Source organism: Tachypleus tridentatus, chromosome 5 (genome assembly GCF_004210375.1).
Source record: "Tachypleus tridentatus isolate NWPU-2018 chromosome 5, ASM421037v1, whole genome shotgun sequence".
NCBI classification, from domain to species: Eukaryota; Metazoa; Arthropoda; class Merostomata; order Xiphosura; family Limulidae; genus Tachypleus; species Tachypleus tridentatus.
The window spans coordinates 39,242,109-39,258,281 of record NC_134829.1 but is presented as its reverse complement, the minus strand read 5'-3'; the positions used below and the strand labels follow the sequence as shown (position 1 = coordinate 39,258,281).

Genomic DNA, 16,173 nt, shown 5'->3' with positions numbered 1-16,173 from the left:
ATTATAATCTTGTACAAATTAAGAACTCAAATTACTAATACTGACAAGCTAAAATATAAGAACCTCATATCTTTTATTTTGCTGAGATATGGTTTATGTATTAAATCAAACATGGTGGCTCTGTTAAACTCTTTCCATTTTTGAAAGCAGTCCCTTGTATACTCTTACTGCAGGATATGACATGTGAATAACCAATCAGCAAACTAGAATGTCCCTAGAGTGGTTTTTCTCAGCCATTTTAATTTTTGAAAAGACTACTGCATTCTTTTGAACCACGTTTTCAAGAAGGTAAGTTGTGTCTTTAGTCTGCTCAATGTTTTTTTTTTTTAAATGTAAGTAAATCTTAGTTACTAAGCTCAATAACTTACAGTGCAATTCTATGGTATCGGTGTAGTTATTTCCAACTTTTTGGTCATTCAACTCTGTATATATATATATATATATAACCTAAACTAGTTTTGTTTCATATCCTCCACATGTGAAATTTTAAAAGGCTTAGCAAACTATGTCCAGTAACAGACAAGTACAAAGGTCGTAGTGAGAAGAGAGAATTGTTTGCTTTATTTCTTGATTTATTGTTCTATAATTTAAGAAAAATAAGTTTAATAATTTATTTCTAAATAGCAATAACGTATATATATATATGTAATGTTTCATAATTGAGATGTGACTACATATATTACAAAATATTAGTCCACTAAAACACAGCCAAGACAGGGAAGACTAAAGATCATTTTTATATTACTGGATACGTGACCCGAGTGCACATGCACCTCATCAATGCTAGTTATATAATGCTAACTAGGCATGAGCGAAAGGTCAGTATAATAAAAAATAATAAATATATGTTTATATAGAGAGTTATGAGACTTAAGCTACTTAACTTAAACATTTGTATTTTCATGTTATAATATGTAGTCATTCTAGCAAGAAAAAAGCATGATTTATATTTATTTCTTTTTTTTTTTTTATCATGATTACAAGGTTGGTTAAGTAACAAACCACTTAGCGTATACAAAATAACAAAATATGAAGTCTTACTAAAAAACTAACATTTCAAATATATTTACGAGGTTTTAAGAGATTATGCAAATAATATTTAAGATTTTTGGGATGAAGAATAGTTTGTTTTTTTTAATAATAACATGAAATTATTTTGCACTCAGACTAATAACAAAACTATTTTCATAAACAAATCTTTGGTAAAAATATTTCATTAAAAAAATCTGATTTTTTCTTTACAAAATACTTATAATATTTACTAAAAGCTTACCAAATTTTGTGAAGATACACATGCTGTATCAAAAGTAATAATGCAAATACTTAATGTTTGCAAGTGTATAGACAAACTCATTTACATTATATACAGAGCCCATAGTAAAAGGGTTAAAGAAGTCAGAGGTGAAAACATGTATGGGTGTGGAAAGAAAAACAAAGCTCCTGGAGGAAGAATTGTGTGATTTAAAGACTTTCTACAAAGTAAACCTACAGGTGAACAAAGTGTAGGAGCCAAGCTATCACAGGACTAAAGCTGTGGGATACTTTTAGAAACAACTGACCAATGAGTCTTACAATGGTTGGTTTCTTGAGAGTTAGGGCAACAGAACAAGGAAATCCTAAAAAAAATATACTAAGAAAGAAGGGTGCCAAAATGGAGCTCTCTGAGATAAAAGTGAGTCCAAGAAGTTTGTTTTTTCAATATTGCACAAAGCTACATGAGGGCTATCTGCACTAACCGTCCCTAATTTAGCAGTGTAAGACTCGTTAAAAGAATAGCTCTAGTTGCCACTGAGGTAAAATACAGACTGTGTTCTAAAATATCAGACTGATTAAGAGGAGAAATCGACGTAACGTAATGAAAGTTAATAATTTGGATCAGAAGCTCTAACTGAAATGAATTAGTGTATAATTTTCTTTCTCCAAATTAGACAAAGGTAAGAAAGATAACACTTTGTTAACAAAGAATTAAAAATATGCACATAAACTACACATTGCTTAGTGATAAAACATGCAGGGGAAGGAAAGTTCTATATACAGAGAATGAGTCACTCTCATAGAAAAAGAGGCTATAATCTGATGATGATTGCATCACAAACTGGTGCAGTTTACATTATCATATGTAGGAGTTACAATCAGAAGATCAGCACAGCTACAAAACCTTTTTAGCAATAATATTAAGTATTAAATGTCTTATGAAGAATCAGTAGTTTTTGTAATAAATAGGTTACCTTGAGGCACAACTTAAAACAATTTAATTAATAGATCTGTAACTTAAAAGAGATACGTCTACATCTAATAGTCTCAGTCTTAATGGTACCTGAGTTTTCTCTTATTCTGAGTACTAATTACAAACCAAATTCTCAAAAAAATGTAAAAAAAAAAAATGTAGTACTGAAGGCCAAATTATTCCACTAATGGTGGAGTTTAAGTTACAGTTAGCACTTGATTTTGTATAACAGTCTGTAATAGTTGTGAATCAAATGAAAAACAGCCTTTTGAACTAAATCTTATTGGATGCCTACTGATGTATTAAGATTAATTGAGTGCAAGTAATCTCTCTTACCTGGAAACACAAAAAATGAAAACTGCAGCTAAACTTCCTAGCAGCTGGATCACTACTCCAATGTTGGGAGTAACAGCTGCTAAAGTTAAAGTTGTAATAAACCAAACAAGAGCAGTCATGATTCTCCTCTTTCGTTCACCTCTAGCTGCAAGTTCAGCAGGCAAACCCCTTGCTTGAATATAGATGTCGTCAATTGCTGTTCTAAAAGAAGCAGAGAAAAAGTAAATGTGATGTCAATTACTACATAAAACACCAAGTTAGAAGTTCCAAAGTCTTAATCCCACGTACATGCAGGGCAATTCAAAAGTTCACCAATAGACAAATAATTCAGAAGTGGAGAGCCACAAGAAAAGTTAGTATGAACTTACCTTCTCTCACACTACAGCTATTACTTGACTGCAAGAGTTTCTTTTCCTTTGCTCAAGTAAGCAATGGTTTGATTTTTCTCTCACTTCCAGTTGCGACCCATTTAATTGCCCTTGACAGTGTTTTATCTCTCAATATTCATAACCTCTATCCTGGTACTATATACAACCACTTCCTTCAGATAATATTGTCACTTTTTCAAGACTGGTCCAATTTGCAGTTTCCAACACTGGCTATTTGTGGGGAAGAATGGCAGGAAAGAGTAAAAGGAAAGGAGGTAAGTATTATTGGAAATACATTTTCCTTTTATGAAACTACTAGCTTACAAAAGATACTGACATCATTTCACATTATAGCTAGAATACAATCTTGATAAGGCAGAGGAGCTGATGATGGCATTATTTATAGAAAATCTGGTTGCATGAATCATGGATGTGCCAAAACAAATCAAAGACTGCCACATTAATAAAGAAATTACTCTGTATCCAGAACAGGTATGCTCTTCACCTGGAAACTAAATTATGTACTGCAGGTGGAATTCAACATGATCTGTCATCACCATTCACCAGGCCCCAAACAGATAGACAAGGTGCCACTGCTTGGAGTTGGAATTACAGGTTCATGGCCTGTAAATGCCATGTTGGTGGGTATGGCATTTAAGCTGCATTATATATAATTGTGAGTGGATCCCAAACTGTAGCTATAAATTGATGCATTCTGAGCCACCAGAATAACAAATAGGTAAGCAACATTTAAGTGGACAAACCTTGTTCTCAACCTGAAGAAGTTCAAAAGGCAATGTCTCAAACTCAGAATTATAGGATCCTGTATGACATACTTGACCTGATGAAACAGAAATCATCTGGTTTGGATTTATGACACTCATCCTCACTACCCAACTGTATGGGCATAGCAAATTCTATTGCCCCCCAAATTATGGAAAGGACACGGAACAAACTGTGCTCAACCAAGGACCCAGAATGGGACTACTCTGCATTCAGAATTATAAAGAAACAATGCACCCTCTTCTATGAACAATGTACTGACCAAATACTAATCAAAAACTAGGACCATGCTCAACACAATCATGCAGCTAAGTGTCAAATCTGATCTGGTATTACAAGTGGACTCCCTCACAGGCTGGTGCCACTCATACACACATCTGAGAAAAAAATCAACAAAAACTTCTAAAGTCTTGGATAAGAATGCCTCAACTTCACTCTCTTCTCCAAGACCATAGAAAAGTCAAATGTTCATCAGTCAGCTGACTTCTACATTTGGGTTTGATGAGCTTCATTTTGGAGAAAAATTGCAAACAGCAATAGGTGCTACCAAAAAGGGAGGCAATTCTTTGTGCATGACGGGACAAATTGGGAAACTTTTCACGTACACAGAGTTTGTAAAGTCTAGCAAACTGTTTTCAGAGAACTTTAGTGTCCATGTCAGCCTGCAGTTCAATGAGTTCCATTTGGCAATCATCAGGACTGTCTTCCACTGCCAAATCAAAGGTTGAGCGAACAATTTCAATCTAATTTCAGTTTGTCTGAAATCTAGAAATCTGTTTGCAAACTCATCACGCAGCTTTTGTACACTGGTTCCATATTTGTTGTAATCCAGATTAGGAAATTCCAGTTTCCTGGTTGCAAGACATGTGTCAATATGGCTCTTCTCAACTGAACCTGGAAAAGTTCCAATTTCTTCTCAAAAGCACAAATATGCTCAAACAACTTATTCACAAGTTGACTTTTCCCTTGAATGATCTAGAAGAATGATTTTTGTCTGCCACCCCAGAGTGGTAAGAACCCCCTAGCTCCACTACTAGAATCTGATGAAGTAGGGTGCTGGGAAGTCCTGATGGAAACAGTGCAATAGACAAACCACATTCCCTAAGTTTTTAAAAGGAAAGAAATGCTAATTTATTCAATACAATGATTAGCAAGAAAGGACAAGATCCCCTTATGCTTTACTCATAACAGTCCATAAGTGGTGGTCCAGCATAGTAAAGTAATACCACCTGGCCAGACTTTAGGCAGTTTTATGGAACACTTCACTCTGCAAATCCTGTTGTAACCAAGATAAAGTATTTTGAATTTGTAGTTGTTAGTGTAGAATTAGTTTGATAAAAGCACAGCAGCCTGGGCAACTCTCACCACACAGTTGGATCCTGTGAAATCAAGGTAAGGGATCCTGAAGCAATGGAAATCCTCATCCCTCTGTATAATCTAGTGGAAGAGGTTAAGATAACCTAAGAGAGTAGTCAAACACCCTCAGATGAAGATACTGCCAGGTTATGCAAATAAATATAAATATAAAGGGAGATAAATATAAAGGGAAATCCATATACCAGTCTACACAATATATTCCAGCAAGCAATTCAATTATGTCACTAAGGAAATAGAAACATGAGAAATATGATAAGACATAACTCGCACAAATTCCTTGTCGCCAAAGAAGCCCAGAATACCCAAATAAATAAATTGTATCCACTACATAAAGAGAACTGAGGATAAATCCCAGGAAAGTGAAAGGTCACAATGAATAAAAAGTCATTGTCTAGCACCTTTAAAAACTTTAGTGCAGGCAAGATAACACTGCAAAGCCATCAAATCACCATAATAAATTATCAGGATCTAATCAGACATAGTGGTGAGAAATAGTGAATTGATTACAAAAATCTATTACCATCTCTGTCTTTGTGTCATAGGTAAGAAGAATTAGTCTGTGTATAAAAGGACATAGGTAGAATAAGAAACCACTGTATGTATGTTCAGCACAAACAACTCTGACTGGCAAAGTCCACTGACCAGAAGCAACAACAAATAACCCTTAATGGAAAGGTGATACACGATTCATGAGCTAAGGGACAAATGGATATTGAGAAAGAGAATGTAACACTACCTTTATATCCCAGTTACGTAACTGAAACAGTCACTTGGTACTAAGGATCAGAAAATACTTAAGGTAGCCAGAGAGCACTAGAAACTTAAAGAATTTCAGTCTCTTCAAGTATCTAAGGTAGCCAACAAGGCAACCTTATACAGAATGATTGTAGAATATGTAAAACCCTTGTCAAAGAGCCATGTCAAAAACAACATTAATAAATGTTCATTTTGGGATGACAATGAGTCCCAGACAAGTACATGGTAGCATTAGAATATAAACATATAACCTCCACAGATGAAACTTGAACTTTTATGTGGATGGGTGAAAAGATGTCAGATCATGAATGCCTCAACAGATAAAGTGGAAGAGGTGGGCAATCCCAAATGTGTTAAAGAAACATAAACCAGGGTTGAGCCAGCCCATCTGGTGCTACCAATAGAATGTGAAAAGAGGTTGAAGGAATCATTGCTAGAGTAGGTGAGTAACAGACAAATCAGTAGGTGGGCACATAGGTGCAACCCAGTCCAGTCCCAACTTATTATATCTATTGCTACTTCCTGAGGGTGAGGTACCAAACACCAAATTGGCAGTAGTTGAGTGTTACAATAAGTGCCAAATACATTCATTATCAATGTGTCACACCAAGACAAAATAAAAAAAAACCTAAATGAAACATCTATTCTGTCAGGAGAATATGCTTAGATCAAGTCACTGATCTTTAACCATGTGCATCACCTTCAGAACATGGCAAGTTAGCAGGATGATATGATGGAAATATGCCCAATATAGAAGACAGAAGGTTCAAATACAAAAAAAACCTGGACCAACTGCTTTTTTGTAAATGAACTGCCACCATAAAGGCATCATGATAGTTTCAGACCTAACAACACTACTCTTTGAACAACAAGAGCTTTTAAGTTCTAAAACACTGATGCAGAGGGAAGCCTCATCATTTGTCCATAGGCCCTGGGATTCCTAACCATTGAAATATGCATACAATCCCTGAAGCAAGGCATTCATGAAAATATGGATCTATGGAAAAGGTGGTGGCAGAAGAACACATAATAGTATTGTTCCAATCTAACAACCACTTGAGATCAAAAATTTAAATCCTGAATATAATACCAGGAAATTAGTGGATTATTGTTCATGATCCATTGGTCATACAGAAACCACTAAAGGGATTTCACATATACTTGTCTCAATAAGGGATTTGAGAGATGCCCACATCTTCAAAAGAGAAAGAGCTATCTGCACAATGCATGAAAGAGATACAAGTGTTGGACTACCCATTTCCATAATGTGGAGCTGAATGGAACTCAACTGAGCCCATTTGAGATATGTGTTGAAAAAGACACCCAGATGGATAATATATTGGAGTAAGAAGAGGTTTCTTGGGTTTGATAAGAAATCCTGCCTGTTGCTTCAGAAAGTACTATTTGGATGTGATGTTTTGCCAACTGATGAGATGGTGCCAGTGGTAGCTATTTTGTTAATGTAATGATGTGACTACAGGCCCAGGGAATGGAAGTGATAAAAAAAAAAGATTCATACAGTTTAGCAGAACACAGGGTGCCAATGATAGTACTAGGGCAAAACCCTGATCTACAGCACTTGACCCTTATATAAAAAATACAGATGGTGTCAGGATGAATCCACTATGTAAACATGCAACTAGATATTGGTGACACTGAATTTGGTCATCCAATCTTGGCAAAAAGGCAAATGTGAACTGAATTTTAAAGGATTAAGGAATTGATCTGAATGAGAAAGATCGATGACTGAACACCAATCTTTCATCTTCTTTGGCACAACAAACAGATAAGAATAAAAATCCTCAGAAAATTGTATTGTCTCTCTCCACCATCTTGACCAATAAATGTTTGATAAACATAGAATGAAGTTCCAAAATCCAAGGATCTGCAGGAAGTTGAAACATGAAAGAAGTTGAAGGTAGATAATGGCAGTGGAAATGTGAACTGAATGACTAATCCTGATGCAAGGACCTATAGTACCAATGGATTTGTGATAAAAGTTTACCATGCATCCAGAAATTTGCAGACCCTAGCCCCCCCACAGACCCCAAAGGTATATGGTAGTCACCATTGCTACTGGCAGGATTACGACCAAGTAGAGGTACCTTGTGTATATAAGAAAAATCTTTTTTTGGATACCAATGGACTGAGGAAGTGGTGTCGGAGATGAGAACACTCAAATTAGGGATGAAACAATGACCTGCAAAATATACAACCTTGAAACCTCAATGGTACTGTCACAAGACAGGCCCTCAGTAACCTCATTCTATATCACTAGCAATTACTTTCCTATATCTCTTCACTTCTGAAATCACCTTACACATATTTGCAGACATTGGAACCACAGAAAAATTAAAATTTTTTTAATAACTATCAACAATCTGTTGTGAATAAAAATGAATACAATTTATATTTTCTTGTCATATATCTTACAAACTTCTTGCACTTTATGTAACTGTCATTTCACAGTTATACAGAATAAAATTAAAACAATTTACACTAGTCATATTCTAAGTTGCATACTGTAAATACAACTACATACTTCTAATGTAATGACAGAAATAATAATGAATTGACAATTCTACTTAATAATGTTTACAAACAAAGTTATAGCTTAGCTTTGATTTTAAGAATGGAATTCCAACACTAAAGTTCCAAGTTTAGTTCCCAACATATAAAATTTACAAGTACCTTTTTTTATAAAAAGTTTAATTTCTCAGTTTGGCCCTATATATAAATCCTCATTTCTGCTGATACGTAGATCTACATATTAAAAAAATTTATCTTGACAAAGCACAGTCTAATCAGAAACATTGATCTCGGCAAGACAAGTCTTAAGTGCATTTTCTTTTACTTAAAACCACACATTTCCTTCAACATCGTTTACAGATGATTGAAAAAAAAAGATTCTATTACACTCAAATAACCCTTTCAATTCTCTACAAATGGAGATCCACATATTGCATCATATTGAACACTTTCATATTTTTTGCCTCTTCCCAACACTCAATGTAAAAAAACTGACCAACCAAAATTGGATAGGATCACCCCCCTCCCCTTTTAACATAAAATAGATAGGAAATCCCCCACAGTAATTAGTGGGATTACCTGTAATATTGGGTGGTATTTTATATTTTTCTGCATAACTTGTATGTATATTGTTAAGGAGAGTGTAACCAAAAAATGTCAGAGATACACAAGCAATTTGTTGCATAGATAGTTTATACAGGGGTGATTTTAAGGTCAACTGATAAGAAAATTATTTTTGAATGCACATAAAGCAAATACATCCTGAAATTTTCCAGAGTTAATTATTTCTGAGAAATTCAACAATCCTTGAAAGATTCAATGTGTTCACCTTTTGTTGTTACTTGTTTTGTTTGTTGTTTGGATTTTGTGCAAAGCTACACTGGAGCTATCTGTGCTAGCTGTCCCTAATTTTGCAGTGTAAGACTAGGGGAAAGGCGGCTAAACTAGTCATCACCATCCATCACCAACTAGTGGGCTACTTTTTTACCAACAAATAGTGGGATTGACCGTCACATTATAACACCCCCCATGACTGAAAAGGCGAGCATGTTTGGTGTGAAAGTGATTCAAACCCATGACCCTTGGATTGAGTTAAGTGCCTTAAACACCTGGCCATGCCGAGCCTTTGCTGTTACTTCATGGCTTAATAAGTTTCATAATTTTTTTTTTGGTTATAAAAGGAATTGAGATGCACAGTTTTTACAGCAGTGGGATCAATAACAGCACAGTGCAATATTAGAAAGAAAGTAACATAATATTTTAACCTTTTAATTTGACTCAACTTACCTGCCACAGAACAAAAGGATGGGATATGTAGTGTACGTTTTAGCAGCAAGGGCCACTATTCCCACTAATACAACAGGATCATTGGCATCGTTAGGACTCTAAGATGTCACTAGTAACAAGGGAACCAAAGGTAAGGTACCCAAAGGTGGCAGCAACAGTGTAGGTAAACATGCAGATCAATATAGCCACAATTACAGTCTTCAGAAAAATGCTAATTCTTCGGTCATTCAGACAAGAATACACAGGAACACAACTAACATGGCACTGAAATTGTTTTAATATTTCATTAGAGTAAAATTAGGTTTAAGAATGTCTTACTTGTTCAGCTTTTGAGAATACATTTACATACCTGGAATGCCAAGAAATAGTAAAATAAAAATTGAATAAGACTTACTCAAGTTAATTTTGATCTTACTCTAAAATTTTGTTAAATACAAGTATTTTAAGCTTAAATGGTATGACACAAAATAGTACCGTTTGTATTTTATTGTCGATGCATAGTTGTTTTGTAGGAATATTTTTCTATCAAAAATTATAACAAAAGTTTAACATTAATTGTGCTTAAACTTAAAAATCCAAGAGATAGAAAGTGTAATTTATTATTTCAGTACATTTAAAATATGATCATTGCAAATTATTCCAAGATATCCTTTGGAAAAAAAAAAAGTAAAATTTTTAAAATACAATGTTTTTAAATATTCAAGATAAACGTATTCCTTATAGAAAGAAAATAGTGGCTATGAGCAAAAACCAGTTTTTCACAAAGGATAAAATTACAGAAAAGCATCACAAGTTTAAGACAAAAAAATTGTTTGGTATTACAGGAGATTTTGAGATCACACGAATTGGTCAAACAAACAATTAGGACATCAAAAAGAACATATATGAAAAAAAGTAAGCTGAAAATGTAAAAATTAACAGTAACGATTTTGTTAAATACATTCAGGGTAAACAATAATGTTAGAATGTGAGCAGGGCTTTTGATAAAGCCATCTAATGATTACAAGATGGCTGTGATATTACATTCTACTTTTTCTTCCTTTTGGACTCCAAGATTTAACCAATATTCCTCATCTTAAACAGTTGATAAATGAAAACAAGATTGAATAAGATGATCAAATTAATTCTGAACTTAAGAGATAACTGGGTAGTTTAAAGAACAATAAGGCTTATAGGTCAAACACTAGTTCACCAAGGGTTTTGAAAAAAGATTAATGATTCTTTATAAAAGACACTTGGTATTATTTTTTGTTAGTCCTTGAATAGTAGACAAGTACAAGAGGATTGAACGTTGGATAATTTTCAAGGGTTGGTTGGTTGATTTAGTGTTTTATGGCACAAAGTAGCTAGGCTATCTGCACCAAACATCCGGTAAAAAGTTCAAAGTAAATTTAGTAAAATTCATAAAAGGAAATTAATGTAAAACAAAACAAAGTTTAAAAAAAAACAAAATGGCGTAAAACCAATGTTTAAATCTAGTCTACAACGTCAAGAGAAAAACTACAGTAATTCAAGTTGTAAAGGACTTTCTGTTGTGTAACTGTAATAATCATAACATGCCAGGAAGACTAACAGGTAAGTACAAAAACCACCGTCAGTCACACCTGAAGTTGGCATTTCCAGTCCTTGTTTCGAGTTAATGTTACGGCCAGTTTCTAATTTCAAATTGAACTATATGAACTGTGATTTTTAAAAGGGAGCCACATTAAAAAGGTGTAATGTATAAAGTAAAAAACTTAAATGGCATTAAAAAGATTAATGGCCTTTAAAAAACTAAAAACATATACAAGGTGGACAGTGTCACCATAACCAATAACACTATCTAACGTTATGGACAAACCTTGGGACAGAATATGGTGAAAATGATGCTGTCGTTGTGAATCGTAATGATGACAAGAAAGTAAAATGTGGCTTATTGTGATCTGAGTGTCACACAAACTACACACTGGTGCATCAGTTCCAGATAAAAGAAAACAATGAGTTAAAAAAAACTGTGACCAATGCATAGTCTAGTTAGAACAACTTACTCTTTCTGATCCTCATGGAAGCAAGAAGGCCAAAGTCCAATATAGGGTTTTATTTGGAAGAGCTTGTTTTCACATTGCTCACTCCAAGTCAACTGCCAGATGGCACGGAGTCGAGCCTTGAACATAGGACCATAGTCCATGTTTGAGACAAGCATAGCAGTGATAGTGCCAGAGCAGACAGACTTAGCTGCAGTGTCAGCGAGCTTGTTCCTGCGAATACCAACGTGGCTCAGTATCCAAAAAACTGGAAAGTAGATGTTAAAGAGAGATGGGCCAGTTGGTTTTGAATATTGGCGAGAACAGAGTATAAACCAATGTGAAATGATTCCATGGCCAGTAGAGAACTAAGCGAGTCAGTATAAATCATGCAGTTTGAGTACTGCTTAGCTTCTATGTGATCCAGGGCAAGAGAAATGGCATACAGTTCAGCAGCGAACACAGAAGCTGTAGCAGAGATTCTGCACGCAACCATCAAACCACAAAAAACCGTGGCAGAGCACACACAGTCGCCTGATTTCAAACCATCTGTATAAATAGGAATGAAAAGATGTTCAGCAAATAACAGTCAGTATATCCAATTAAGAATGTCTGCTTTTCTCAGATGACTAAAAGATAGGTAACAATTGGGGACTGTAAGAAGCCATGGTGGGATGGGCTCACAAGTGGAGAAAGCAATGTCATCCAAGGACAGACCCAATTTATCCAAGTGCACTTGGATATGAAGGCCAATAGAAGCAATAGCAGACCATCTGGTCTGAAAAACCATGGCCCATCGAGAAAGGAAAACACAACCTCAGATGGGATGCTTTGGTAAGGAACAAAGTTTTGAAGCGTATAGTAGACAGTGGCAAATGGCAGAGGTGCAAAGAAGGTTCATGAGACTCTACACGATAAGCTCTAAACTGGGGAAGTGAGGAAAGCTCAAGTGCGGAGCCAAAGTCCTTGATGATGAATAGGGTCCAGTATCTTTAAGGCCGAGGATCTGTCAGAGCCATAGACCAGTGGATCCATAGTTGAGTTTTGATCGAATGATAGCACGATATATCTTTAGCATTGAACATCGATCTGCTCTCCAAGTGGTGGAAGGGAGGACACAGAGGATGTTCAGTGCTCTTGTGCATTTGACCTGTAGCTGCTTGATGTGTGGTATAAAGGTCAGCTTATGGTCAAAGATAACCCCCAAGAACTTTGTCTCAGGGACCACAGCTTCACTGATACGGAGTTCAGGACCAATGGTGAATATGCCGTTGGTGGCAAAAGTGCATGCAAACAGTTTTAGAGAGAGAGAAGGTAAAGCCATTTGCTGTGGTCCACTTCAGTAAATAACTGAGGGCAGTCTGTAGCTGCAGCACAATATACCACATATTCGACGACTGACATGAGATGTAAAAGTCGCCTATATAGAGCCCATGTGCAACAGTGAGAGGGAGTTGTTCAGTGATGGCACTAATTTTTATACTGAAAAGTGTGACACTCAGAACACAGCCCTGAGGGACTCCAAGTTCCTGCAGAAAAGAACGGAAAGTGTCGAACCCACATGAACTCGAAATCTCCTGTCCATAAGAAAATTTTTATAAAAATGGGTAAATGGCTACGTAACCCATATATGTGTAGGTCTCGCAAAATGTCATACCTCCATGTTGTATCATAAGCGTTCTCTGTGTCAAAGAATATTGATACAAGATATCGTCGTTTGAGAAAGGCTTCTCTGATTGATGTTTGAACTCAAATCAAGTGGTCCATGGTGGAGTGCTGTTGTTGTAACCCACACTGGGTGGGTGAGAGGAGATTGTTTAATTCAAGGAACCAAACAAGACAAGCATTAACCATCCTCTCTAAGGTCTTACAGAGACAGCTCATCAAAGCAATTGGATGGTAGTTTGAAGGAATCTTGGAATCCTTCCCAGGCTTGGAGAAAGGTACGACAATGGCCTGGCACCAGGCATCAGGAAAAACATTCTCCTGCCAGATCCAGTTAAAACCAATAAAAAGAATATCAAGAGAAGCAGGAGATAGATGGCACAGAATCTCATAGTTTATATCATTAGGTCCAACTGATGTACTGCCAGACCAATGAAGGGCCAGTTTGAGTTCCAGTGTTAAGGGATGATTATAGTCAAAGAGACAACCAGCTCAAAAGGAAAGAGGTGATTGCTCTGCCCGAGTCTTGATGGCTAAGAAGGTGGAAGAAGAGGCAGAAGTGCAAGGTACCCGGTAAAAGCTTTCACTTGGAGTATCGGCAATGCTCTGGGTATCAGCCACTTCCTAGCCATCAGAGAGCAAGATCAAGAGGAGGACAGAGTTATATTGCCCACTGACCTTTCAAATCTTTTCCCTTATGACTTTGGAACTGGTGATAGAAGATTCTTTCAGGCTTTGATGTCTTATCCACACGTTAAGGAACCACAACATGATATCTTTGAGTGACTGAACTGCTAACACTGGAAACATCAGCCATATAGCCGTACCCTACAGTTAACATAACCTGCCTTGATAGTGACAGGTGGACATGGTGATATAAATGTCAGAACATGGATATTGGTCAGCATTGTAATTCCATCTTTGCAAGTGGAGATACACCTCACTGCAGAAACTCTGAGCGGAGAAACCAGCAAGAATCTCTGACTCAGGGATGTTCTTCAAATCTCTCTCAACAATAATTCCTCGTGATGAATTCAAAGTAGCATGAGGTGTAATCTCAATAGGTATATCCCCAATTGCCTATGGATGCAATAAGAGTTCACTGTGTTGAGATGTGGATGTTTCCACCAATATGTCACCAGATCGTAGCTTCTTTACTGACTTTGGAGAGTCCCTCTAGTCTCTTCTGAATGAAAAAGGGAGACACTTGCCCTAAGGGTTTGTCTGAAAGAGAATGTTGGATACGAAAATGAGGTACAAGTGTTACAGATGTTGAAGATTGCTGCTCAGAATCTTCAAGACATGATCGTTTACCTATGGACTGTTTTTCACTATTTTATTTAAGTTTTTATTTAGAGGATCCATAATAAAAACGGGAAATTTTAGTGTCCACTGACCCTATCCACCAAGGAGCCTTATGAGAGGACACACTACAATGCCAAACAAGGACACTGCAACAACACCAGGGTTTTCGTGAGCACTGCACTATACCCAAACACCAGCATCAGATACAACGTCCACAACACCTGTTGAGAATAAATATCCAACACTGGTACATGGTTGACCCTAGCCCAAGTAGACCAGTCAAATGACCCAAGGCCACCCATCTACAAGAATTCAAGGCCAAAGTGGTGTGTTAAAGTTGGACCCCTCAATGACCAAGATCCTCTCCTCCCTTTCATGGGTCACCACACACTGCAAACATGTGGATGGATGTTTAGATCCCAGAGGAGGTAAACTGAAAGAACAGAACCTTCCCTGGGAGGTACCCTCACCCCATACAGGAATCCACACAGAGGGGGGCTGAAAGGGCGAGCATGTTTGATATGATGGAGATTTAAACACGCTACCCTCGGATTACGAATCGAGCACCTTAACCATCTGGCCATGTCAGGCCCTTCTCGAGGTAACATTCACATTTATACTTACAGCTTGGTTACCTACAGAATTGTGTTACAAAAAGAGCATATCTTAAGTTAGATTACCAAGAACCTTAATTTCATGTGCTTTCTTCATAGTTTCTACAGAGCTTCTAATGAACCAAAGTTTTTCTTCAATCTTTTGAATGGAACAGATTTTTGCAGTCATAAACTTTGATTTATACATTTACCACCAGACTTTTATTTCTTTACAGCCAAGAGTGCATTCACAAAACTACTAATGAGAATAGTATTACTGCTTCTGTTGTTATAGGCATTATGCTGGTGTGTTGCTACCTGTTTGATTGAAAATCCCTCACAACATAAACTGTATCCTAAGGTGCATGAAAGAGGAGGAACAATTATACTGTGTAATAATTTCTTCCAGGAGACTTACTAAAATTTACAATAACATTTACAATTTTATTAATAAAAAGTATTAAATATAAGGAACAGGCAAACTACAAAAAGCTTCTATGGCTACTCTGTACTAAGTCATCAGGTGAGTACATTAGCTGCTAGTAATCTTTTCAGCTTTTTCTTTTATGCCCATTGTATCAACTTTCTACAATAATTTCCAATACTGTATGTATAAAAAATTTATACAAGAAGATTCAGTTTCTACGTGCTGTGTAACTCCACCTAAACAGCTAGTCACACTGACTGCTAAGTGGTACAAGTGAACTGCCTTGACCTTGAGGTTTGCACAAATATTAAGTCTTTCAGCTCACCTCTTGAGGAACCTGAGGATTTCCCAAAACCTATTATTTTAAACTGCTGGACTCACCAACTCCTGAATGACACCAAAGGAATCATCTAGGTCCTAAGGTTTCCAAAAAGGTAAAATTCTTCACAGAACCCCTTAGAAAACCAAAATATTTTTTGCAAAAAACATTTAACAGGAGCTTTCCAAAAGAGGCCCC

General features: G+C 36.3%; 1 pseudogene across 1 annotated transcript in view; it reads right to left on the bottom strand.

Moving 5' to 3' along the window:
* The window catches only part of LOC143250334 (sodium-coupled neutral amino acid transporter 7-like), a 74,994-nt pseudogene that overhangs the window by 35,690 nt on the left and 23,131 nt on the right, over window positions 1–16,173 (bottom strand). The window contains exons 6-8 of the transcript XR_013028144.1: window positions 9,664–9,927; window positions 2,564–2,764; window positions 1,543–1,616 (exon numbers count right to left, since the gene is read on the bottom strand). The product of XR_013028144.1 is annotated as a sodium-coupled neutral amino acid transporter 7-like (transcript). The remainder of the gene's footprint in view (window positions 1–1,542; window positions 1,617–2,563; window positions 2,765–9,663; window positions 9,928–16,173) is intronic.